Source organism: Schistocerca serialis, chromosome 5 (assembly GCF_023864345.2).
Source record: "Schistocerca serialis cubense isolate TAMUIC-IGC-003099 chromosome 5, iqSchSeri2.2, whole genome shotgun sequence".
NCBI classification, from domain to species: Eukaryota; Metazoa; Arthropoda; class Insecta; order Orthoptera; family Acrididae; genus Schistocerca; species Schistocerca serialis.
The window spans coordinates 65,470,228-65,496,518 of record NC_064642.1 but is presented as its reverse complement, the minus strand read 5'-3'; the positions used below and the strand labels follow the sequence as shown (position 1 = coordinate 65,496,518).

The 26,291-nt window shown below is 43.0% G+C and overlaps 1 protein-coding gene and 1 non-coding gene across 2 annotated transcripts in view; one reads left to right on the top strand and one right to left on the bottom strand.

Annotated features, from left to right (window-relative positions):
- The window catches only part of LOC126481079 (atrial natriuretic peptide receptor 1-like), a 1,220,509-nt gene that overhangs the window by 468,565 nt on the left and 725,653 nt on the right, over positions 1-26,291 (bottom strand). The window lies entirely within an intron of this gene.
- Positions 8,365-8,439, top strand: Trnat-ugu (transfer RNA threonine (anticodon UGU)). The gene has a single exon. It is a non-coding gene; the product is annotated as a tRNA-Thr (tRNA).

Genomic DNA, 26,291 nt, shown 5'->3' with positions numbered 1-26,291 from the left:
CAGGAACCGTGGTGTTGGCCGTCGAATGGCGCTAGCTGCGCAGCATTTGTGCACCGCCGCCGTCAGTGTCAGCCAGTTTGCCGTGGCATACGGAGCTCCATCGCAGTCTTTAACACTGGTAGCATGCCGCGACAGCGTGGACGTGAACCGTATGTGCAGTTGACGGACTTTGAGCGAGGGCGTATAGTGGGCATGCGGGAGGCCGGGTGGACGTACCGCCGAATTGCTCAACACGTGGGGCGTGAGGTCTCCACAGTACATCGATGTTGTCGCCAGTGGTCGGCGGAAGGTGCACGTGCCCGTCGACCTGGGACCGGACCGCAGCGACGCCCGGATGCACGCCAAGACCGTAGGATCCTACGCAGTGCCGTAGGGGACCGCACCGCCACTTCCCAGCAAATTAGGGACACTGTTGCTCCTGGGGTATCGGCGAGGACCATTCGCAACCGTCTCCATGAAGCTGGGCTACGGTCCCGCACACCGTTAGGCCGTCTTCCGCTCACGCCCCAACATCGTGCAGCCCGCCTCCAGTGGTGTCGCGACAGGCGTGAATAGAGGGACGAATGGAGACGTGTCGTCTTCAGCGATGAGAGTCGCTTCTACCTTGGTGCCAATAATGGTCGTATGCGTGTTTGGCGCCGTGCAGGTGAGCGCCACAATCAGGACTGCATACGACCGAGGCACACAGGGCCAACACCCGGCATCATGGTGTGGGGAGCGATCTCCTACACTGGCCGTACACCACTGGTGATCGTCGAGGCGACACTGAATAGTGCACGGTACATCCAAACCGTCATCGAACCCATCGTTCTACCATTCCTAGACCGGCAAGGGAACTTGCTGTTCCAACAGGACAATGCACGTCCGCATGTATCCCGTGCCACCCAACGTGCTCTAGAAGGTGTAAGTCAACTACCCTGGCCAGCAAGATCTCCGGATCTGTCCCCCATTGAGCATGTTTGGGACTGGATGAAGCGTCGTCTCACGCGGTCTGCACGTCCAGCACGAACGCTGGTCCAACTGAGGCGCCAGGTGGAAATGGCATGGCAAGCCGTTCCACAGGACTACATCCAGCATCTCTACGATCGTCTCCATGGGAGAATAGCAGCCTGCATTGCTGCGAAAGGTGGATATACACTGTACTAGTGCCGACATTGTGCATGCTCTGTTGCCTGTGTCTATGTGCCTGTGGTTCTGTCAGTGTGATCATGTGATGTATCTGACCCCAGGAATGTGTCAATAAAGTTTCCCCTTCCTGGGACAATGAATTCACGGTGTTCTTATTTCAATTTCCTGGAGTGTATATATATATATATATATATATATATATATATATATATATATATATATATATATATACACTACTGGCGTTTGAAACTGCTACACCACGAAGATGACGTACTACAGACGCGAAATTTAACCGATAGGAAGAAGATGCAGTGATATGAAAATGACTAGCGTTTCAGAGCATTCACACAAGGTTGGCGCCGGTGGCGACACCTACGACGTGCTGACATGAGGAAAGTTTCTAACCGATTTCTCATGCACAAACAGAAGTAGACCGGCGTTGCCTGGTGAAACGTTGTTGTGATGCCTCGTGTAAGGAGGAGAAATGCGTACCATAACGTTTCCGACTTTCATAAAGGTCGGATTGTAGAGTATCGCGATTGCGGTTTATCGTATCGCGACATTGCTGCTCGCGTTGGTCTAGATCCAATGACTTTTAGCAGAATATGGAATCGGTGGGTTCAGGAGGGTAATACGGAACGCTGTGCTGGATCCCAACGGCCTCGTATCACTAGCAGTCGAGATGACAGGCATCTTATCCCCATGGCTGTAACGCATCGTGTAGCCACGTGTAGATCCCTGCGTCAACAGATGGGGACGTTTACAAGACAACAGCCATCTGCACGAACAGTGCGACGACGTTTGCAGCAGCATGGACCATCAGCTCGGAGACCATAGCTGCGGTTACCCTTGACGCTGCATCACAGACAGGAGCGCCTGCGATGGTGTACTCAACGACGAACCTGGGTTCACGAGTGGCAAAACGTCATTTTTTCGGATGAATCCAGGTTCTGTTTACAGCATCATGATGGTCGAATCTGTGTTTGGCGACATCGCGGTGAACGCACATTGGAAGCGTGTATTCGTCATCGCCATACTGGCGTATCACCCGGCGTGATGGTATGAGGTGCCATTGGTTACACGTCTCGGTCACCTCTTGTTTGCACTGACGGCACTTTGAACAGTGGACGTTACATTTCAGATGTTTTACGATCCGTGGCTCTAACCTTCATTCGATCCCTGCGAAACCCTACATTTCAGCAGGATAACGCACGACCGCATGTTGCAGGTCCTGTACGGGCCTTTCTGGATACAGAAAATGTTCATATTCTGCCCTGGCCAGTACATTCTCCAGATCTCTCACCAAATGAAAACGTCTGGTCAATAGTGGCCGAGCAACTGGCTCGTCACAATACGCCAGTCACTACTGTTGATGAACTGTGGTATCGTGTTGAAGCTGCATGGGCAGCTGTACCTGTACACGCCATCCAAGCCCTGTTTGACTCAATGCCCAGGCGTATCACGGCCGTTATTACGGCCAGAGGTGGTTGTTCTGGGTACTGATTTCTAAGGATATATGCACCCAAATTGCGCGAAAATGTAATCATATGTCAGTTCTAGTATAATATATTTGTCAAATGAATACCCATTTAGCATCTGCATTTCCTCGTATTGTAGCAATTTTAATGGCCAGTAGTGTGTATTTCTCAACACAGGCACCCTAGCGGCGAACACCTTTCTCCCAACGAGAGACCGACCAGTTTGTGAACACCGTCACTGTAGAATGTTTGTCTTTGTTGACGGAGCCACAACCTCACCTCTGCTTGCATCGCTTCAGCATTGTCAAAGTGAAGTGCTCGAAGGGGTTTATGAAGTTTTGGATACAGATAAAAATCGGATGGGGCTAAGTTGTGACTGTATGGAGGACTGAAGACAATGAACCCAATATGTCAGACTGTTGTAAATGTCGCAGCCATCGTGTGGTGAGCTCTGGCATTGCCATGCTGAAGGGCAGGTTGTTCCATGTGTGCACGAAATTATCAAATTCGTGGTTATAGTTTTCTGAGGGTCTGTTAGTACCATATAGAGTTTATGGTGGTGCCTTCAGGCATTACTTCCAAATTTTTTAAGTCTTGAACATTCCAGGCCACTGTGAACATGACTTTGCCTTCTGATGGCAAGGGGTTGAACCTTTTTGGCGTCGGTTATTCTCTGTGGCGGAATCGCATTGATGCTCTTTTCTTTTCGGGGTCAAAATTGTGAACACATTTTATCACCTGTCACAATGTTGTTAATGAACTCATCATCCACATGCTGAAAACGCAAAAGAAGTTGTTGGCAGGAGTCCTAATTCCTCCGTTTCATGCAGGAGTGCGCATTCGGGACACTCACCCGTACACACAGATTTCTGTACAGCAGTTCTCCAATGATAACCTGTAAAGGCTGTCCCGATACGCCACCGTTACCTGAGAGCTATGTCTGTGTTTTCTGACGATTTTCTCTGATGAGCTCATCAATCCGATTCCCAAGAGACTCGTCGGTCGACGTACGTGGTCGTTAACACGTTGAGTTCAGCACCACCTTTTCCTCTATTAAGAGCACGAACAACTCAACGTCGCTCATTAGTGACGTCGATACAGTAATCACCGTACACAGCTTCTGTTCTTCAATAGATCTGAATTGGAAGCAAGTTTTCTACGGTTAGAAACTCGATTACAGCACGCTGATTCTCACGCACCGACACAATTGCGATACACATCGTCATGTTACACGCTATAGTTCGGCGCCTTCTAGTGGCAGAGGATGACAACATGTGTGAGAGAAGCGGGAAGTCGACCGAGTAATATGCATGGCATGTAATCCGTCAATCAATACTGAGAACAGAATAAAAAATTCGGAAGAATTACTTTTCAGCACACACTGCATTCTGATGGTCCCTAAAGATCAATAGTTCTCCAAGACATGATTACAGGCTGAATGTCAATGACAGAAGAGTGTTAATTACCGGAAAGCAAGAATAAAAAGTTGAGACACGCATGTATACAGTTTTCCACCATGGGACTTTGTACGCTGAAATTTGTATTACCCCTGATGTTATGTTTGAGTCATTCTGACCCACAAAGAAGTTTGTTCTACCATAACGTTTATATATATAAAAGTGTAATGATTTTGATTTTCAATACATTCTACATTGCTTAAAATGAAATGAAAAAAATATTGTTTTCTCTCTTTTGCTGTAGCTTGATACGTTGCGTTATGTATCTTGGGTCTATGTGAGACAGATGTTTGATAATTTACGACGTGTACAAATATCGGCAGTAAAATTTTACTTCTGTGCGTCTGAGAGACAAGAATAATACCTACCTATTATCGAAATGTGTGAAGTTATACAAGAGCACAGGTCACTCTTTACTCTGACATTATCATATGGTTACTCCTACTAGTAACGTTTCATCAACTGTTTAATGTGCTCGTAGTTCAAGTACCCAACGTAATAGTTTCTGTGTTGCTATTATGACGAAACGATTTCTTTCTGACGAACAGTTGAAAGCATTAGTAATGGAGAATATTTATTAAGAAAAAAATGATAGCAGTGACGATGGCATTCACCCTACATCTGATGGTTCAAATGGCTCTGAGCACTATGGGACTCAACTGCTGTGGTTATCAGTCCCCTAGAACTTAGAACTACTTAAACCTAACTAACCTAAGGACATCACACACATCCATGCCCGAGGCAGGATTCGAACCGGCGACCGTAGCACCCTACATCTGAATCGGAATATAATCCACACAGTGACACCTGACATGGCAGAGTGGAAGGGCTGCGAGTTATTCATTAAAAAAAAAAAAAAAAAAAAAAAAAAACACCACCACCTCCCGAACGAGCCTATCGGCCACCGCGTCATCCTCAGCCCTCAGGCGTCACCAGATGCGGATACAGATGAGCATGTGGTCATCACACCGTTCTCCCGGCCGCTGTCAGTTTTCGTGACCGTTGCCACTACTTCACAATCAAGTACCTCCGCTACTGGCCTCACAAGGGCTGAATCCATCTCGCTTGCCAGCAGCACTCGCCAGACCCGGATGATGACACATCCAGGTGCTAGCCAAGCTTGACAGCACTTGACTTTGGTGATCTGTTACCACTACGGTAAGGCTGTTGGCAAATTATTCAGTCAAAACACAAATACGTCTTGAGGAACTTACAACCTTTTCCACTGTCGTATGACAAGATTTTGCCATCAAATATTTAATATTCTTGGAGATTTATGTTTATATCTGAGCACTGTTTGCAATGCACAACCGGATTATTCATCGTTTCATTGGCTGATAGTGCCTAGCACCACATATTAAGAATGTCTTTAGTCCTGGAAATCTGGGAGTTAATACGGCTGAGCACTGACAGAAAAGGTGAAGTAGGCCATGCGTTCTTCAGAAGCCGCTGTTGGATAAGGAGGGGGTGGGAAGAGACCTGTCGTGTTCTGCAGAGGCGGACATTTAATGTCCTGAGAGAGAACAGGGCGTGGCGGCCGCGGTTTACGATGATGGAGACGGCAGAGGGCAGAAGCCCCGTAGCATAGACAGAGCAGATGGGAGGTTGCACTCTGGTGGGACGGAAAAAAAACTTCAGAATAGTGTACCGGGAGAAACAGCATCAGGGACGGCAAAAAGCAAAAGGGCATTCTTCTAGTGCAGAGGTATGCGTGGGGTCGCAGACGATGGTCGCGACGGCGGAGGTTCGAGTCCTCCATCGGGCGTGGGTGTGTGTGTTTGTCCTTAGGATAATTTAGGTTAAGTAGTGTGTAAGCTTAGGGACTGATGACCTTAGCAGTTAAGTCCCATAAGATTTCACACACACTTGAACATTTTTGATGGTCGGAAGCTGACCTCCAAGAAATCTTATCACGAGACGCGCCAGGACAGCCTTCCCGCCGAAAAGCAGAGACAAGAATTGATTGTGGAGTGCTAAGGATGTAGGAGCGCAAATGGAACCTCACAGAAAATCTTCTGAAAGGGGAACGAGCTTCAGGTGATTGGCTGGCACATGCATGACTCACGTAGTGGGGGGTAATGTTCTTGCAATCGCCGCTGGAATCAGTCACCTGAGCGCAAACGTAGACACCGTGTGCACAGGAAGCAGCAGAGTGTGACGTGACTTAGGACTTACCTCCAGGGATCGATCGAGAACACATCACCACGGGGATCGATCGAGGATCGAGCTAGAGACTTCGCTGGTGAGGGCCACAGTGGACAATCGGACGCATTGATTTTGGGAAGTGTTTCTTTCGATAAAGGGAGTGCGTGAAGTCGTTTCTCCGTGACAGACTTGTTTACTCTGTTTACTCGAGTGACGATTCTTTAGGTCTTTGTGGAGTCTGCCACAAATCTAAGTGCTTCTTTATGGGAAAATATTTGAGTGGAATTTCTCTTCTTGGCTAGTGAGCAAACAGAAATCTTGACTTGTATTCTGCCTTATACTGAGGTAATTTCAGCCCTAGTAGTTTGCGGACGGGGTATTGCGCCCAATGTGTAGGCAGAGAACTGCAGGTACAACACCTACTTCATCTGCACAGCGACCAATGCACCAGCCTGCAGATCATCGGTGAAATGTAATAGCTGTCTGTACTTCAATAGGTGATATGCCCACTCCAGTTCGGTGAACAAGTAAACAGTCACAGTAAATGTGTTGAGTTGTATTTACTTGTACACTGAGCGTTTTTTGAAACTATCGGTCAGGGTGAAGGTCTTCTGTTTCTCACTGCTAAGCAGTATCAGCCAGTTTTATATCTGTGTGAGAGCATGGTGTAAGTCAGACATATGTTCTGCCAAACTCGAAATTACATGTACGGTAGAAACCGGTATTTTGTACTTCATATTTACACAAATCTGGCACTCTGAATGCATTTTAGAATAAATAATTTACGGTATTCACGTTGTGATTCATTCTATCTCCATCCCAAAACGAATGACTGGTTTGATGTTCTAAACTAAAGTGAAGCAAAAATCAAAACACAATACTTCGTTTTATGGAAATCCCTAGCTGTAGGTTTCTTTTTTTTTTCACAAAACCCAAAGAAATTCTGGTCGTTTGATATGGCAGTTAGCAGCACCAAAGCCAGTGTCCAGTCCCCAGAGAATGAGAGAAAACTGAAACTGAGGCTAGCAAAGTAAAAGGTCAAATCTTTAACATCGCTTTCAAATGTTCCTTTACAAAAGAAAACCTAGAAGAATTGCCCCAGTTTAATCCTTTTACCATTGGAAAGGTGAATGAAATAAGTATTAGTGTCAGTGGGGTTGAGAAACAGCTGAAATCGTTAAAACTGAACAAATCTTCAGGGCGAAATGAAATCCCTATCAGATTCCACACTGAAATTGTGGCTGAGTTAGCCCCTCTTCTAACTATAATCTACCGTAGATCTTTTAGACAAAGACCCCTGGCCAGTTCTTGGGAAAAAGCGCTGGTCAAAACGGTCTACAAGAAGAATAGTTGAAGTGATCCACAAACCTAACGCCCAGTATCCTTGACATCGATTTGTTGCAGAATCTTAGAATATATTCTGAGCTCAAACATTACGAGGTATCTTGAACAGAATAACCTCTTCAGTGCCATCCACCAACGATTCCAAAAAAATCGATCATGTGAAATCCAACTCGCACTTTTCTCACATGACATATTGAAAGCTACATACTGACATACAGTCAGATAGACTGCCTTGATCCAAAGTTTTCATTATGTCCCGAAAACCATTTGGCTCAGTACCAGAATCACGCTTATTGTTAAAGGCGCGATCATATGGGGTATTAAAGGAAATTTGTGACTGAACTGAGAAGATTTTGGTAGGGAGGACACAACATGTTAGCTTGGACAGAGAGTCATTGCCAGATGTAATAGTAGCTTCAAGTGTGTCCCAGGAAGAATGTTGGGAGCCATGCTGTTCACGTTGTATATTAATGTCCTTGCAAACACTATTAATAATAACCTCAAACGTTTTGCAAATGTTGCAGTTATGTATGATAAAGTACTGTTTCAATGAAGCGACATAAATATTCAGTAGATCTTGATAAGATTAAAAGTGAAATGATCATTAAATAGACACCCTAGCTGCAAGCAGGCGTTGATACACTTCATTGGGGACATGTTGAAAATGTGTGCCCCGACCGGGACTCGAACCCGGGATCTCCTGCAAACATCTATTAGGCGCATAACGAATGTAGTGTTGTGGACATGTTGGGAATGTGGATCTCACGGGGAGCGTGCAAGGGATAAGTCCCTGCAGACGCACTGTCCTCTGTGCCCGCGGTGGCTCAGATGGATAGGGCGTCTGCCATGTAAGCAGGAGATCCCGGGTTCGAGTCCCGGTCGGGGCACACATTTTCAACATGTCCCCAATGAAGTGTATCAACGCCTGCTTGCAGCTAGGGTGTCTATTTAATGATCATTTCATTTCTAGCAAAGCTGCATGGTCATCCACGGTAACTGTTCTTTCGGGAACAGATACTACCGTCATATATAGTTAAAAAAGATTAAAAGTGGTGCAAAGATTGGCAACTTGTTTTAAATGTTTAGAAACGTAAAACTGTGCACTTCACAAAACGAGGAGACGTAGTATCCTTTGACTGTAATATCAGTGAGTCGCTGTTGTAATCGGCCAACTCATGCAAATTCCTGTGTGCAACACTTTGTAGCTATATGAAGTAGAATGATCACATAGGTTCAGCCGTGGGTAAAGCAGGTGGTAGACTTCGGTTTATTGGTAGACTACTGAGCGAGTGCAATGAGTCTACTGTACAAAGAAGACTGCTTACAAATCACTCGTGCGACTGATTGTAAAATATTGGTGAAGTGTGTGAGACACATACCAAATAGGACTAACAAGGAATATTGAACTTATACAAAAAACGGCGCCACGAATGGTGACAGGTTTGTGTGATCCGAGGAAGAGTTTCACAGAGATACTCAGGCAGTGTAGTGGAAGACTCTTGAAGATAGACGTAAACTTCCCCGACGAAGTCTGTTAACAAAGTTTCAAGAACCGTCTTTAAATGATGTCGCTACTAATATACTCCAGCTCCGTACGTATCGCTCTCATAGGGATCGTGAGGATAACGTTGGAATAATTACTGCACACGCAGAGGCTCTCAAACAATCATTCTACCTGCGCTCCATTCGTGAATGGAACGGGAAGAGACCCTAATAACTGGTACAATGGGAAGTACCCTCTGCCATGATCCTCGCAGTGATTTGCGGAGTAAAGGTATAGATGCAGATGACAATGGCAGGGTCATGTTAATCATTTGCAGTTGTAAGAACTCTATTATGGAGGCAACATTAGGCAACCATGCATACATACGCCGTCTCGTAGAAACGTGATTGGGGTGTACATCACAGACTGGAAGATAATCCAATGCAAACGTTATAAAACTGATTCCTGATCCAACAAGATAAGCTACATCAACAGTATCTAACATAAAATCCTCTTTTCAAGATCTTAGGATCGTTAATATTTAGAGTACTGTGGCAGAAATGATTAATATTGAGAGTCAAAAAATTTATGGTGAGAGCTGGGAAGGATTATATAAAATTACACTTGAATCTCATATCGGCTAATTGTTAATGGCTGCCGGCCGCTGTGGCCGAGCGCTTCTAGGCGCTTCAGTCAGGAACCGCGCTGCCGTTACGGTCGCAGGTTCGAGTCGTGCCTTGGGCATGGATGTGTGTGGTGTCCTTAGGTTAGTTAGGTTTAAGTAGTTCTAAGTTTAGGGGACTGATGACCTCAGATGTTAAGTCCCATAGTATAATGGCTGGTGTGTATAAATTGTGTGGCGAACCAATAAAGAATCTATGGGATCCAGAAACAGCCAGAGTCATCTTTCCTGTAGTAATCTCACACAAACAATTCTGCTGCATCTCACGTGTGTTGCGCTTTGTGAAAAGTTTAATCGAAGAGCAAATGAGAAGTTACAACCAACAAGAGTTTTGCGAAAAACTGAACAGAAATACTTTCGTAGGTCTATGATCCTGGCACAAATGTAACCGCAGAGGAGCAAACAGAACCAAAATTTAAATGATAATTACTTTTAATAATTTATGAGTATTATTCTCCTAACTACCATTCGCGTGATTATGACCAGAAAGAACGTAAGTGTGTATCTCAAAGAAATATAAAGGGTTAAATGCCAAACCTCTACATTCTGTAACAAACGAGGTGACTAATACAGTGGTAATACACTGCACTCGTCTTCAGAAAGACGGCAGTTCATACCCCACGCTGAACATCCTTTACGGTTTCTGCAGTTTCCCTAAACCGTAAAAGACAAAAACTGAGACGGTTGTTTGGAAAAGAACACGCCCGATTGCCTTACTCATCCACCCCCTATCCGACCGCCTATCAGAACTTGGGATTTTCTCTAACGAACCCTCTCCGAGTGGACGTTACACCCCAATAACGCTTCCTTCTTCTGCGCCCTGTCCTATAGGGCTAGAGCAGAAGACACCGAAAGCAATAGTCTGTCTTCCTGGTGGAGAGACTAAGTCTCACATCTCGAAACTGGAAATGTTTTCCAGCTTCCTCTTATTCGTTCCAAGTCCGCCTTCGAAGTCCAGCTGTCAGCGTGTCTGGTGGAGAACCGGATTCAATTCCCGGTACTTCCAGGCTTTTCTCCTTTGTGAGGGGACTTAGAACAGGCAGCGCCCAGCCTCATGAGGCTAATTAAGCAGCTACTTGAGTGAGCAGTAGTGGCTCCAGGGTCATGACAGCCGTCAACGGCCGGCAGAGTGATGTATGGATCACATGCACCTCCGTACCGCATCCAGTGACACTATTGACAGAGGATGACACGGCGATCAGTCGGACCCGATTGACATATCAGGGTCAGAACGCAGAGCTTTTCTTCGGTTTTTCTTATTCTGCGAGTATCGTTCGCGGGCTGAGAGTTCCTTACAAATTTCATTATGTGTAGACGATTCCTCCATCGAAAATTTATACGATTTTCGTCTGTTATCGATATCGATGCTGCCAATATATCAAAATATATGGCTGTATCTTTAGACTGTATTGACATAGAAGCTCAAGTTTTTTAGACCGCCAAGGGATTGAAGACTCAGTATGTAACATAAATTTGAAACTGCATACGACTAAACGTTCCTGAGTACCCAATCCTGAGATAAAAGGGACATAACAGATGGAAGACGGTCGAATAACACGACATTAAATAATATTTTACTATGATATGATTGAAAATTAAGAATTTTTGGATATTTTTGCTTTATTTGTACTATAAAACATTGCTTCTTGCCAAACTACTTGGTTCTAAGACAACGGAAAGTAGCCTGTGGGTTCCCATGAGTGAGATTCTGAGTAACAATATGTGCGACACGAATGGCTGTATCTTCTGTTTGCATTGATATTGAAGCTTAAATTTTTTACACTGCCAAAGGCCACAGACGTAAGTATGTGACATAAATTTCAACTTGGTGAAGCCACCGGTTCCTCAGAGAAAGGGGTCTTCACAGACGGACAGACAGGCAGTCAGACAACATACGACAAAAAAAAAAGTTTTCTGTGATATAATTACAAATTAAAAGTTTGCGGACTTTTCCCTTTACTTGTACTGGAGGATCTTGATTCCTGCCAAAATTCATTATTCCAGTTCAAAGGGAAGTGTCCTATAGGTTTTGGTGAGTGATTTTGGGAGTCTGACAATCTGTGACATTAACTGCCGTATCTTTTGATTACATTCACTTAGAAGCATAGTCTTTTTTACTCGGCAAATGGACTGTAGACTTCGGAATCTGACAGGAATTTCAACTTGATACATTTAGCCGATCGTGAGGAAAAGGGTTCTTAACAGCTGGAAAGACAGATAGACAGACAGAAGAAAGATGTACGACAATGCTTCTAAGAGTTCCGTTTTTACAGACTGAGGTACGGAATACGACAAACGGATGTTTATACCATAGCTGCACTCAAAGTTTCGCTAAGGGCGCCAGAAAAATCTCCAATGTTCGAGAGTGAAAAAAATCCTTAACTTCCGAGAATTAATAAGCCTTTACAGCTCTTGTCCCTCTCAGTCGGGGTTTTTGTCCGAGAGCAATTCTGACGTCGTGTTACACCATACGTTAAACAGTACGCCGTGGAATGCCAACAAATCCAGCAATTTCACACACTGACTGACTATTGGCACAGCCAAACACGATTGCCCCTTTTTTCCACCCTGTCACGCCCTTACGTCTACTACTACTACTACTACTACTACTACTACGTGATCAGGCCCAGTGGACCGCACGCATCTACAAGTTTCCTCCTCCACTGTATTCTGTCCATTGCTGCTATCCGCCATCCGTTCACATCTATTGACACTTGGTTCAAATCTTCATGGAGTCCATCCCTCCAACGCTTCTTGGGTCTCCCTGGCGGTCTCTTTCCTGTAGGTGTGAAATCCAGGAGCTTCCGAGGCCATCTGTGATCCTCCATCCGGGCCACATGACCGGCCCACTGCATTCGTTTGGCTTTGACAGTTCCTACTATGTTGGGCTGCTGGTATAGTTCCTCAAGCTCTTGGTTGTATCTGATCCTCCATTCCCCTAAATCTGCATCCAGAACCGGACCGAAGATCTTCCGAAGCACTTTTCTCTCAAAAACAAGGAGCTTATGGAAGTCCTGTTTCCGGATACTCCCTTACATCTACCCATTTGAAACATAAATATCTCACTAATTGCTACTTGCCTCATGCTAACGTAGTGGCAGGGCGTGCACAGTTGAGCAGAGGGCTTGATCGCTGTGCCAACTGTGCAGGGTGTTACAAAAAGGCACGGCCAAACTTTCAGGAAACATTCCTCACACACAAAGAAAGAAAATATGTTATGTGGACATGTGTCCGGAAAAGCTTACTCTCCACGTTACAGCCCATTTCATTACTTCTCTTCAAAATGGAAACACACAGCAACAGAACGTACAGCGTGACTTCAAACACTTTGTTACACGAAATGTTCAAAATGTCCTCCGTTAGCGAAGATACATGCATCCACCCTCCGTCGCATGGAATCCCTGATGCGCTGATGCAGCCCTGGAGAATGGCGTATTGTATTACAGCCGTCCACAATACGAGCACGAAGAGTCTCTACGTTTGGTACCGGGGTTGCGTAGACAAGAGCTTTCATATGCCCCCATAAGTGAAAGTCAAGAGGGTTGAGGTCAGGAGAGCGTGGAGGCCATGGAATTGGTCCGCCCCTACCAATCCAGCGGTCACCGAATCTGTTGTTGAGAAGCGTACGAATACTTCGACTGAATGTGCAGGAGCTCCATCGTGCATGAACCACATATTGTGTCGTACTTGTAAAGGCACATGGTCTAGCAGCACAGGTAGAGTATCTCGTATGAAATCATGATAACGTGCTCCATTGAGCGTAGGTGGAAGAACATACTGACGAAACTAAAATGAGCTCTAACATGGAAATTAAGCGTTTCCGGACACATGTGCACGTAACATCTTTCCTTTATTTGTGTGTGAGCAATGTTTCCTGAAAGTTTGGCCGTACCTTTTTGTAACACCCTGTATAGGCTTAAAGATTCATCTGTGCTTGCACACTGTGGTGGCTAACTTTTTGTCCGGTGAGCCTATATTCATCTTTTGGTACCTATCTTCGAGATACATACCTTCATTATTCCATGTCCGTCTTTCTTTAAAATTTTATGAAGAGTCTCTCATCTTATCCATTTAAAGTAAAAAAAGAAAGCTGATGTTATTTTATCTGACGCGTTCAGATACTGCAATCTTATATTCCAGAAGGTCACTCATGCTGCTGAGTTATGTACAAAGGACTAAAATGAAGATATGTTTCCATGGAAGTGAGGGCGAATGCATTGCAATTTGTAAATTAGCTTTACAACATGCAGTTAGATTTGGAAACTGCCGATGGTCGCTTCGGAAGAGACGACTTGCGCGCCCCTGAAACACAATATATTCTGATTAATTTGAATAATTAACATGACAGTATTGCACATACCGCCTGTTATTTAATTTTGTTTGCATGTTAAACAGTGAATTCGTTCCACTCACTGATTTACAGCAATAAAACCATTTAACATCGGCCGACTCAGCGTACAGCCCAAGTCAGCCGGAAAGTTTCAGCTGTCTGAATAACGGATGCATCTCTCGGAAGTTTTCAGCTACGTTGCAATGGCCGAAACGTTCTGAAAGTCACTGTATCCGGAACTCACGCTGTTTGATTCCCAAAGAAAGAGCTTCAGCGTTTTAAGAATATACAGCCGCAATACAAACATAAGCGTCGTAAACTTTGTGGTAGCTAGCATTAGCTAAGGTGGTATAGCTTCACTGGTTATATACTCCACAACTGATTTAAAACAAGCAGCAACGTGGTTCCTTCATGTAAGAGAATTAGCTGCGTCGAAGCCCTCTAGAACTCACGTATTTCACTTAATCACATACCTGCACAAATCTAATACCACTATCTTAAAATTAAATATGTAATGTCCATATTGATTTCTCATTGTAAGGTTGTCTGCCTACGCTAATTAGCAAATCACTTTCTTATTTTTAGCTGAGGAGAAGGATTGCAATTTGGTCTGATATGTCTTCAGGTACTAAACAGCAATCAAAAGAATAAGTGGGATCGTCACTGTAAATTTGATTTTTACTTTAACGCACATAGAGTATAATGGTTCAAATGACTCCAAGCACTATGGGACTTAACATCTGAGGTCATCAGTCCCCTAGACTTAGAACTACTTAAAACTAACTAACCTAAGGGCATCACACACATCGATGCCTCAAGCAGGATTCGAACTTGCTATCGTAGCAGCAGTGCTGTTCCGGACTGAAGCGCCTCGAACCGCTCGGTCACAACGGCCGGCTGTGAAATTTCCTTTTTCTTTTGATGTCAGGATTTGTAAGACTATATTCTGTGACAGTATACACAATCGAATTAAAATTTCTCGCAACTTTTTATATCACGAATCTTTATGGAGTAAACAATATTCTAACTTATATAGAGTACGAGAAAATCAAATCCAACAACACGAGATCTGAAAGTCGGAATGCTCACGCAAGAATTTCTACGCAATGAATCAGCTGCTGGAGTTTTCCTGTTCAGTCAGGAATACAGTCCTATACTGTCTGTTCGTATTTTTCTTGAACTGGTAAGAAACTGAAAAGCTCTAGAATTTGCTGGTAGGTGACACTCATAATGGGTTTTTACCAAATAATAATAATCATGTAACATCATCTGGAGATTTTTGCTTGCGTTATCTTGAATCCACTGCGATAATCATATGTCTAAAGAACATTCTGGTCATCCATCTTCCCTAGCGACACATCAAAAAGATGTTCCCGCAGGAAGATATCTTCAATTTGACGTATATGTCATCTCAGGTCCCTTTCGAGTAATATCATGGGCAACTATTTCGGAATACCAAGCATCGGTCTTCAGCGGTCGGTGGGCACGAGGGCATGTTGAAAAATAATGCCTCAGAATTTTTTTATGTGGAAGCTCTTAAAGGTCTTAAAGTAAAACAGACCTTATTAACATGATACATACTTCTTCGTTATGCTTGTTTATTACTTAACATAGCCACGCTGGTCATGAACATATTCCCACCAACGAGAGACCTGTTTGTTGATGTGGCCACTGAGCAATGTTTGACTTTGTTGACGGAGGCACAACCTCAGCATTGTTTGCACCGCTTCATCACTGTCAAAATGAAGTCCTAGAAGGTGTTCTTTAAGTTTTGAAAAAAAAAATGAAAAACAGATGGTGACAAGTCTGGAGTGTATGGAGGATGATCGATGACAGTGAATCCATGGCGTTGAATTGCTGCAGATGTCGCACCGATAGTCTCTGGTCTGACATTGTGAGGCTGAAGGAGGACGAACTCTTCGTTTTCGTGCTTTCAGTTTTCTGAAGGTAGCTGAAGCATCGACATAGTTACAGGGTGACAGTTATTGAACTATAAGAAATGAAATCGTCATAACCTTTGAACGGTTTGCGTTAGCACGTTCAAACTGCACGGTTGACCGCGGGGTGTGATTAGGAATTGGTACGCGCATTATGGCTAGGTTTAGCGACGAAGCCCACTTTCATTTGGATGATTTTGTCAATAAGGAAAACTGGCCCATTTGGGGGACTGAGTAGCAGCATTTCACAATTAAGAAGTATCTCCACCCTCAACGGGTGACTGTGTGGTGTTCAGTGCCCAGTCATGGAATAATCTGTGCGTTATTCCTTGACGGCACGGTGGCCACCGAACGGTACGTCAAGATCTTGGAAGATGATTTTATCCCCATTATTATTCCCTGATTTCGACAAGATGTGGTTCATGCAAGACGGAGCTTACCCCATCGAAGCTGGAGAGTGTTTGATGTCCTGGAGGAGCACTTTGGGGACCGTATCCTGGTTCTGGAGTACCCTAAGGTCACTGTATGGGCCTCGATTGTCCGCTTTATTCTCTGGATCTGAACACATGTGACTTATTTTTGTAGGGCTATATTGAAATGGCTCAAATGGCTCTGAGCACTATGGGACTCAACTGCTGTGGTCATAAGTCCCCTAGAACTTAGAACTACTTAAACCTAACTAACCTAAGGACATCACACACATCCATGCCCGAGGCAGGATTAGAAACTGCGACCGTAGCGGTCGTGCGGTTCCAGACTGTAGCGCCTTTAACCGCTCGGCCGCTCCGGCCGGCGGCTATATTGAAGACAAGGTGTACAGCAATAAATCCAAAACCATTGCCGATCTGAAAACAACCATTCAGGGGTCATCGACAGCATCGATGTTCCGACGCTTCAGCGGGTCATGCAGAATTTCGCTATTCGTCTGCGCCACATGATCTCAATGATGGCAGGCATATCGAACATGTCATAACCTAAATCCGAATATCTGTAGTGACGTTTACATGAGGAATAAAGCGTGTGCACGCCGTCGTTTGTAACTAATTTGCGTTTCTTTTCCATACAGTTCAATAACTGTCACCCTGTACGTTACACACCCCCATGTTATAAGCTACATTTCGGAGCCCTGTAGCGTTGGGATGGGGTGGGGGCTACAATTTGCACTAACACAGCTGGAAAGTCGACCGAGTAATATGTATGACACGTAATGCCTCAACCGATAGAGAACAGAATAAAAATTCGGAGCATTACTTTCGAGCACATTCCTGTCAAACACACTCGTTTACTGGTGCATGATCTGACGTTTGATGTGTTCATTTAGGCGTTCTCGGTTTGCTTAAACTTATGGAACTCTGCATTTATTTTCTAATAGTTTGGCTCGGATTTACCGAATGAAGCCATCGTAATTATTTTCATCTGAACTTTCAATCGTATTTGTTCACATGTGAGTACTCCTTCCAATATAAGTTTCAGAATGGTCACTGGTGACACACAAACATCAGTTACATTTAGCGACTCATAAGAGTGGTGGTGAGTGAAATAGCATAACTTCACGCAAGAACTCCAGTAAATGTAGCTTGAAAGTGCCCTACAATATATCTGTTTTGTAAGAAATGCCAACATTAAGTAAGATCCCGAGATACCACACTTTTATTCGCTTTGAGTACAATCTGCGTTGACATCGAAGTTCATATTGTGTTAGTAGTTCAGCTGAATATGCCTGATAACCCAGAGCTACAGATATTCGGATTTAGGTTATGACATGTTCGATATGCCTGCCATCATTGAGATCATGTGGCGCAGACGAATAGCTACATTTACTGGAGTTCTTGCGTGAAGTTATGCTATTTCACTCACCACCACTCTTATGAGTCGTTAAATGTAACTGATGTTTGTGTGTCACCAGTGACCATTCTGAAACTTATATTGGAAGGAGTACTCACATGTGAACAAATACGATTGAAAGTTCAGATGAAAATAATTACGATGGCTTCATTCGGTAACCATTCTTAAAGGCGAATTCGTTTACACAGGCAGAACGAAATACAGAATTAGGCACTGTCTTATACGAACGCTTAGCTTAAAAGTGCCCTACAATATATCTGTTTTGTAAGAAATGCCAACATTAAGTAAGATCCCGAGATACCACACTTTTATTCGCTTTGAGTACAATCTGCGTTGACATCAAAGTTCATATTGTGTTAGTAGTTCAGCTGAATATGCCTGATAACCCAGAGAGAAAAAAATAATTAATGATCGTTGTGGAAGTCTTTATGCGATTACCAGCGTCAAGCGTGAGATACATGGAGGTATGTATCTCACGCTTGACGCTGGTAATCGCATAAAGACTTCCACAACGATCATTAATTATTTTTTTCTCTCTGGGTTATCAGGCATATTCATCTGAACTACTAACACAATATGAACTTTGATGTCAACGCAGATTGTACTCAAAGCGAATAAAAGTGTGGTATCTCGGGATCTTACTTAATGTTGGCATTTCTTACAAAACAGATATATTGTAGGGCACTTTTAAGCTAAGCGTTCGTATAAGACAGTGCCTAATTCTGTATTTCGTTCTGCCTGTGTAAACGAATTCGCCTTTAAGAATGGTTTCCCTCGCAGATCGGCAGTATTCAAACTTCATCTGATGCACAAACAACTTTTCCTTTTATGGGCTTTTTATTGCTTTGTGTTTCCAACGAAGCTGCTGCTGTTTACTGCCCCATAAGGTTTTATTTCTTTTTCATATCCTTTTGTTACATTTCCGTGGCACACATAAGAGGCAGAGTTCTGTCTCCGCTGTCTATGGTCATTGTTTGGTCGTAAATGAACTCTGTATTTCTTGGAAAACTACAGATTTTCATTGGTCTACGCAACATTATTTATTCCCTGCCACATCTGATTCACTTATTAATCTGATAAGAGTGCTCTGTGTGCGATAGTATGCTAACTGAGACCACTGTCATTCCCCTACACGGGACGAAAATCCAGCTCAGATCTACCCTAAGCTCTACATAACTGTGCCGGCCGCGGTGGTCTCGCGGTTCCAGGCGCGCAGTCCGGAACCATGCGACTGCTACGGTCGCAGGTTCGAATCCTGCCTCGGGCATGGATGTGTGTGATGTCCTTAGGTTAGTTAGGTGTAAGTAGTTCTAAGTTCTATGGGACTGATGACCACAGCAGTTGAGTCCCATAGTGCTCAGAGCCATTTGAACCATCTACATAACTGTCACTACGTCCACACTGCCTCTTCTGTGTTTCGAACAGCGATCTGTGGTTTGATGTTTTATACTATTACGTTTGAGTTCTGACAGCATGTATCATTCCATAGGAAAAGTTGTGGGCGATGACTTTCAGCATGTGATCAGCATGTGTTTATATATAGTTCATAATTATGCTGTCACGTTGACACACAATAATAATATAATGGATAGTAAAGAGAAGAAAATAGAAGCTTCTGATTGCCGAGTGCTATCTTTCCTCCGTCAACCAAACCAATTAAAATGCTCAGTGGTTTTCAAGATCCGAGTTCTTTCATAGTGTTGATTACGCGTTAGCCAAACTGCGTGATGTTCCAGTAGTGTGGCAATATTAAGTATTCTTATGCAGTCCCCACTGCGATTACCAGACGATGCAGAGTTCTTGCTATCAGAATCCGTAATTCAGCTTAAGAAAGAAGAACGCAACTAATTTTGTGGTATAATTTTTCTCAATGGTTGACAGTGATAGCTTTTTGGAGGAACGGTGTGTGGTATTTCGAGAAAAAAAATGGTTCAAATGGCTCTGAGCACTATGGGACTCAACATCTTAGGTCATAAGTCCCCTAGAACTTAGAACTACTTAAACCTAACTAACCTAAGGACATCACACACACCCATGCCCGAGGCAGGATTCGAACCTGCGACCGTAGCAGTCCCGTGGTTTCGGAGTGCAGCGCCAGAGCCACACGGCCACCGCGGCCGGCTATTTCGAGAAAAGATTTTCCAACTCCGTCAACAGTATTCAGAGACCTGCAAGAGTTTCAGAGGCATAAGATGCTGGAGGATTACCTGCTGTTGTTCAGGCACATAAAACTCGACAAATTAGACTATTCATAGCACCGTTTGACATTGAAATTCACTCTGCTGGGCAGGACACTTCAATATTATGAAGCTTTGTTCTTTGTAAGCACTAAATTTTTTTGGCCGACGTTGAAGAAGCGCACCATTTATCGCAGAATAACGAACATCAAAAAAGAAGAAATGTGCTATGTGGACAATATTTTTAGAGGCTCGGAATCTTGGTTTTGTCTCTGACAAACCTAAAAAAAGCATCATTTACAAATTCACGGATTCATATCACTACCTTCGAAATAAAGTCGACCATACAAGGCTATACTCATGACAGACACCTTGACAAAACACTGCCTAACAGTGAAATTTATATGAAAAGTTACCAAATTCTTCTTCTTCTTCTTACTGACAATATGCATTTTATACGTTCTCTAGTTCAGCCATCGTCAGCTATTTTTCTACCTAAACAACGAAACTCATCGACTATTACCAGTGTCAGGCGATGCTGCAGGAATTACTCCTGCAGCATTGCGTGAATCATTTCGATTATATTTCACTAGTCTTTGTAATGTCCCCACAGCAAACACCCTCTACCACGCACCAATTAATCATTTTCAATCAAACCATCCACATTCATTCACTATGAAAAAGTTATCTGATCTGATTTTCTCGTAATATATGCGGCGACAGCTCGTGGACGCCAAAGTATTTTCCAGTGCGTTTATTCTTTGAAATAACAGAGATGCATATATGCATTCTCCATGGTTGTTAGAGTGGTAACGGGGACAGCTTCTGGAGTATCTTTTGAGGGATCGACGTGTTTCTGAGAGATACATATTCTGTTTTTCTTCACGCAAAAGCGAGCCAATTAACATTTGTGCCGCTAGCGGTTTTGTTTTGAAGAGAAAGAGATTGTAAAAGGAAAATAATTGGGGCGTGGAAATACCGGAGATCTGGACCTGTAATGGAGATGGATTTAATACACGATTTCCTCCATAAATAAGGTTTGTGATTATTTTGTTCTGGAGTGAATGAACGAATGAGTTTTTTCTGAATCATTTGTTGATCATGTTGGCCGTGTAATTAGTGGGGAAGTTTCAGCTGTGTCGAAGAGAGCCTGCAATCACTGAGTCTGTGTTAAATCATCCAAAAAGGCTTCGTACACATCTGGAATTCGCAATCTTTCGTAAAAGGAACAAATTGTCCAAACGATTGATTCTCCCGACTGACTGCAGTGTTTAACAATAATAATAAATGTAAAGATCTCTTACAGCAAGCCAGCCGCTGATTACCAAGACGAAGGACTCCACCAAAGATTCTATTTGGATGATTTTTTTATCACTATATCACGTAATGAAATCTTATATACATAGATAAAGGAGAGAAAGAGAGAGAGCGAATGAAAATAGAGATAATACTAATAATCCTCCATTAGTCTAATTTTTCACCTGTCTTATCACGGATCAGCCAAGAACTGGGAGGGCCTTACTTTACTGTATAGACTTGTGTCTGAAGGTGAAGGGATCTGAAAGACAACAGATACACGTCTATACAGACAAGACATTACACAGAGATAGCGGCTAGCTGCATTGATCATCTATTCTTAGATAAAGAGACGGCAACTTATTATCCGAATATTAAAATGTTAAACCTTGTTTTATTTTAGCTGATGTTCGCACTACAACCTCTTTTCGACACCATCAGTTTCGTTCAAATGCCCTTCCAAGTCATTTAGTGACTCTGCCTGAATTACAGTGTCTAGGCAAAACTTAATTTCTTTTTATTTGTACTTCTTGTTTTACTTATCTAGATTTTCAGCGTATACGAAAGTGAAATGTGGAAAGCAAACAGTTGAACTAACTAAATAATACAATCTTTTGACATGTTGTGTTACATAAGAATCCTGAAGATTAATTAGGTAGTTCGAATTTTTGATGAAGAGGAACCTTAACCAAATCGGGGAAATTTAAATTTATGGGACAGCTTGAGTAAAGGAAGTGATCGATAATTAGGACAGGCTGTGAGGCTAAAGGAAATCTTCCCTTTGGTAATGGAGGGTAAGGTGTGTGTGTGTGTGTGTGTGTGTGTGTGTTGTGTGTGCGGGGGGGGGGGGGGGGGGCATGGGCGGTGAGGCGGGAGGGAGCTGGAGGGGGGGGGGGGGGCGTTCTGCTGTAGAGACAGATCAAGGCTTGACTACAGTAAGAAAGTTCAGATTGATGTAGGTTGTACTATACATGTCTTTGTATGTGACTGGCATCTGTTCTCTCAAACATGTCAGACAGAACACACACCATACATATAGTGAGTCATGTAAGACGTAACACTCCTTTTATTTAGTGAATTGTTACACGTACCGAAACATGGTTTTCCGTAAATGTTGGAGCGTCGAGAGGCTCGCATTTTTTTTTTTTTTTTTGTTTGGTTAATATTTTTAGAGTTGGTATCAACGGAGATACTGAAGCAAGTACGTTTTTTTAAATGGAAACGTAAAATTTTTATAGATGCTTTCGATAACTCTTGACGAGACAATTACAGTGGTATAGCGTTTGTTAATGTTGACGTTGAAACTTATAAAAAAATTCGTGAAATGTCCTAGAATTTGAGAGAACGGTCGCCGGAATCGGCCTTAGCGGTGCAATCACCGCCAAGCAGAGCTGTCATGCTAGGCTCTGTCAGAACGTCACACGCTTGCTTGTTTACTTGCCTACGCTGCAGGCCGCTCATTTCTGCTTCGACATTCTTAGCGCGTTGATATCTACAGAAATAAGGAGAAGTTGGACATTCTAAAATGTGAAAGAAATGCCGTAAAAAGAATACAGGGGTATAGGGCTATCTATCTGGATCGCCAGAGTCCAGACGCGCCAGGCAGTTGCACGAATTATTAAGACGCTAGAGAAGAAGACAAGTAAGAGGACTGAAATTGACAGAGAACATGACGAAGCTGTTCTGGCAACGACGTTAATTAATCCGCATAGTGGTATGGGACATATTACCAAGGAATGTGGAATCAGCCAGGAGAGTGTCATTCGCACTCTGCATCTACAGGATTTCCGACCCTACCATCCGTCTCTACATCAGGCAGTCGACGACCGTGACTTCTAACGTCGTACAGAATTTTGTCGATTTGCCGTTCGTCAACTGAGAGGCGACCCTACATTTTTCTAACGTGTGCTCTTTACCGATGAAGCAACTTTTACTAACCACGTTAATGTGAATTTGTATAACATGCACGACTGGGCAGCCGAAAATCCACAATGGTTTCATCAGGTATGACAATGGCGCGAAATCATATAAAACTACATTGTAGGAAGAAGAGATCCCCGCAGAATGGAGAACAGCTCTCATCCACCCTATCCACAAGAAAGGTTTGAAGACAGACCCCAACAATTAAAGAGGAATATCACTGCTGGATATAACGTACAAGATTCTTTCTAAAGTCCTTTTGAACAGGGCAGAGCCGCAATTGGATCCGCAAATCGGGGAATACCAGGGAGGTTTTAGAAAGGGTAGATCATGTTCGGAACAAATACTAAACCTCAAAAACATCATGGCTTACCAAAAATCAAGGGCGAAGACGTACGTAATCTCCTTCATTGATTTCAAAAAAGCATATGATTCGATTGATACAGAATCTCTGTTATCAGTCCTGGAAGAAATGGGTTTGGATAAGAAAACAACTAATATTATAAAAGCGACCCTTACAAATACATTTTCGAAAGTTAAATTTATGGGCGAACTATCGGAACCCTTTTGAAATAAAAACGGGAGTGCGACAGGGCGATGGGCTCTCACCGTTGCTGTTCAATTGTGCTCTTGAGAAAGTAGTCAGAGAATGGAACACAAATATTAAGAGTGGTATAAGACTGGGTTGCAAAAAGAAGAACCTTAAAGTAAATTGCATTGCTTTTGCAGATGATATGGCCCTGTTTGCTGAAACAATGGAAGAAGCACGGGAGCAAATCCTTGAACTAAAGAAACAAGCAGCTAAAATTGGTCTTCACATCTCCTCTGAAAAAACTAAGATATTGACAAACATCAAGCACTCATGTAAATACCTCAAAGTTCAAGAACAGAAGATTGAAATAGTAAAAGAATTCAAATATCTCGGAGAATGGATTACTTGGAATGCTGGGGAAAGCAAAGCAATGGAATCCAGAAAAAATAAACTTGAATTGGCCTTCCAACTAACAAAAAATACATACAACAAAAAATCCCTTTCATGGGGGTCCAAAATTACACATTACAAGACAGTGATTAAGCCAGAAGCACTGTATGCAGCAGAAACACTTAACATGAATTTCAAAGGCCAAATGGAGAAACTTGAGATAAAGGAAAGAAAAATTTCAAGACAATAAGATTATATACATCAAAAATGAAACTCTCTACAAGAAAATTGAAAAACTTTCAGATTCTATGCGAAAAAGGAGAATAAATTTTTATGGTCATTTTCTCAGAATGAATTCCAACAGATTAACTAAACAAATCTTTGACTTCTTCCGTAACCGAAAAACGAAGCCCAACTGGTTTAAAGAAACTGAGAAAGACCTAGTGGAATTAAATATTTCAGAAAATTCACTTATTGATCGAACTGCTAAATTAATTACTAAAGATGAAAACATAAGGTTCCAAGACAAATCCACACAAAAGTCCAAATCCTTCATCTCGGAAGAAGAGAGGAGAAGAAGATCAGAAAGAATGAAGAAATACTGGGCCCTAAGAAAAGAACAACACGCAAAGAAATGATTCATCCAGCGTACCCCAAAGAGGCTGAAACGAAAGAAGAAGAAAAGGACCTTACTTCATCTCAGGCGTTCTAAATGGACATTCTTACGCACACTTTCTAACGAACATTCTGCAGGTTCTTCTGCAAGACTTACCACAGGATATTCGGCAGTGTAAATGACTGCAGCACGAAAGTTGTCTAGCTCACTCGTCCCGTATTGCAACGCAAATAGTGGATGAGAACTTTAATGGACGTTGGATAGGACGAAATCCTCTTGTCATATGGCCTGTAAGGTCACCCGATTTGACTCCTCTTGATTTCTTTCTTTGGGGAGAACTCAAAGATGTAGTCTATGACGAAGCCCCAACTGCGCCAGACGATACGTGTCGTCGAATCGCCAGTGCACGCTCTACCATCACATCCACCGTTATTACATCTGTTCACAGTTCTATCGAACGGTGACTGCAATGTACCTTTCAGTCCACGGTCATCAGTTTGAACACATGCTTAAATAAAGTTATCTTTTTGTAAGACAAAATTTATGTTATGAGATCTGGGTGGTTATTAAATAATTGTTACTAAATTGTTTATTTCATTTACGTGTGTACCCAAGTGCACTGCAATGTCAAGTAAGTGGATAGTGCGTGTTTTACGTAGCTGGTAACACTGTCATTATGCGCTTACGTTCAGCATGAGACGATGTTTCGTGAAGAAGTATATTTATTTTGCGGTGTACAGGTGGTCACCTAAGTATTTTTAATAAAATGTTTAGTTCAACGAATGTATCGCATGTGATATAATTTGAAGCAGTGTAGGAAGAGACTGTTGTCGGACAGCATGTATTCTACCTCTAAGAGGCACACAGCCACGTGCAGGAAATTCTTCAAAAATTTAGATATTTAACACAACAGTTGTTTTTTGCAGCGCATAGGATCTCTTTATTTTTTAAGAACGAACAGTTGATTTCACTGTTGCACCTACGTAAGTCTGGGAAGACACACAAGTGCGAAGTAGTTTTCCTAAGTCCTTTGTGACGCGCTAGATTCTAGCCTATATCGTATTTCCATGTACAATATTCCTAGGTGAACCTGCATCTAGGTTGTAAGTTAGTTGAAGGGGAAACAAAGCTTTATTTCCGTAGCCTTGGTCTACCTTACAGTATACAATTTCGCAGCCCGGTCCGAGATGTCTGCGTGGCAGTGTTTGTACAGCAAATGGTTCAAATGGCTCTAAGCACTGTGGGACTTAACATCTGAGGTCATCAGTCCCCTGCACTCGCAACCAATGAAACCAAACTAACCTAAGGACATCACATACATCCATGCCCGAGGCAGGATTCGAACCTGCGACTGTAGCAGCAGCGCCTAGAACCGCTCGGCGAGTTTGCATAGCAGATGCCGTTCTAGGGCACCGCTCTCTTCCATTCTAGGACATTTCTCGAATCTTTTATAATAAGTTTCAACATCAAAATTATCAAAGGCTATATCACTGTTTTATCAAGAACTATCCATTGCAGATATAAAAGGTGT